Source organism: Callospermophilus lateralis, chromosome 6, assembly GCF_048772815.1.
Source record: "Callospermophilus lateralis isolate mCalLat2 chromosome 6, mCalLat2.hap1, whole genome shotgun sequence".
Lineage (NCBI taxonomy): Eukaryota > Metazoa > Chordata > Mammalia > Rodentia > Sciuridae > Callospermophilus > Callospermophilus lateralis.
This window is the reverse complement of record NC_135310.1, coordinates 79,179,080-79,181,127: the sequence shown is the minus strand read 5'-3', so window position 1 is coordinate 79,181,127 and position 2,048 is coordinate 79,179,080.

The window sequence follows — 2,048 nt, the reverse complement described above, 5'->3', positions numbered from 1 at the left end:
ATTGAGTTGTATACTCTAGATATAAATTGCTTATCAAATAATTTTTGGGCCAGGGCTGTAGCTCAGTGGCAGAGCACTTGCCTTGACATGTGAGGTACTGGATTTGATCCTCAGCACCACATAAAAGTGAACAAATAAAATAGAGGCACGCTGTACATCTACAACTACAGTAAAATGTTTATATATAATTTTTTTAAGTATTTTCTCTCATTCAGTGGGTTCTCTTACTTTCTTGATAGTGTCATTTGAAGCTTACAAATTTTATATTTGATGAAATCCAGTTAATTTTTTTTTATTGTTGCTTGTGCTTTGAGTGTCATGTTCAAAAAGGTTTGGTCTAATCCAAGGTCAGGAAGATTTAGTTCTATGTTTATCTAAGAGTTTTGCATTTTTAGCTCTCACATTTAACTCTGAGATCCATTTGGAATAATCTTTCTTTCTTTCTATCCTTTTTATTTATTTTTATTTTTATTTTATTTTTTTAGAATACCAAGGATTGAACCCAGGGTTGCTCAATCACTGAGGCACATCCCCAGTTCAGTTTGTTTGTTTGTTGAGACAGGGTCTCACTTAACTGCTCAGAGTCTTGCTAGGTTAGAACTAAATTTTTTGAATGTGTATATGAAATACCTTTATTATTTTCTTTTTCAAAAAATGGATATATAGTTGTCCCAGCACAATTCACTGGAAAGACTATTCTTTCCCCATTGAATGACCTTGGCATCCTTGTCAAAAGCCAACTGAACTCAAAGGTGAGGGTTTATATGTGGATGCTCAGTTCTATTAAATTGATCTATGCAAAGCAAAAACAAAAACAACAACACAAAGAACAACAGAACCCCACAACTGAAGTGAAATTAAGTGATGAAAGGCTAAATGGTTTCCTTGCATTCAGGAACAATACAAGGATGTCTGCTCTCATCACCTCTATTCCCTCTGTTCAGCATTGTATTGGAGGTTGACCCAAGGCACTTAGGCAAGAAAATGGAAGGCATTCAGATTGGTAAGGAAGAAAGATAACTGTCCATATTTTCTGATAACATGATCTTTTCATATGTACAAAAATCCTATGAAATCCACAAAAAAAAAACTATTAGTGCTAATAAAAGAGTTCAGCAGCAAGATTTTAGAATTCAAAACTTGATTTTATTTCTATTCATTAGCAATGACCGATCTGAAAAGTGATTGCTGTCTTTCAGCATTAAATATCATCTTAGCTATGTTTTTTTTTCCTGGTTTTGTTTTCTTGTTTTTGTTCTGCTTTGTTTTGTTCTTGGTGCCTTTCATCAGACTAAAAAAATCCTCTTTTATTTTTAATGGGTAAATGTTTGGTTTTTATCCTGAAAAGATGTTGGAATTTTTTAAAATGCTTTTTCTGTATCAGTTGAGATGGCCCTATTTTTTTTTTTCTATTGATAAGGTTTATTACAATAATTGATTTTCAGAATTTAATAACTTTGTATTTCCAGATATAAACACTATGTGGTTGTGATGTATTGTTCTTTTTATATTTTGCTGGATAAAATATTTGCTAGTTATTTAAATGAATTATTATGTCCATATTAATAAGAAATATAGGTCTGCAGTTTTCTTGTGATATCTGCGTCAGGTTTCAGTATCAAGGAAATACTGGCATCATTGAATGGGTTGAAAATGTTCACTTCACTTCTGTTTTTTGGAGAAGTTTTTGAACTGGAATTAATTGTTCTTTAAATGTGGAGTTCCCCAGTGAAATCATCTGAGTTGACTTATTTATAGGAAGTTTTTTGCTTTTTTAAATATTATTACTAAGTAAGTCCCTTTACTTATTTTAGGTCTACTTAGATTTTCTATTTCTCTTTGAGTCAGTTTCAACACCTTGTGTCTTTCTAGAAATGTGTCCATTTCATTGAATTTATCCAAATTATTGACACATTGCTATTCATTGTATTCTCCATTGTTCTTCTTATTTTTGTAAGGTTGGTAGGGTCTCCTTTTTACTTCCTGATTTTAGTGAGTCTTTTTTTTAATTTGAGTCTTTTTATGATCTAAATTTTTGTCATTTTGTT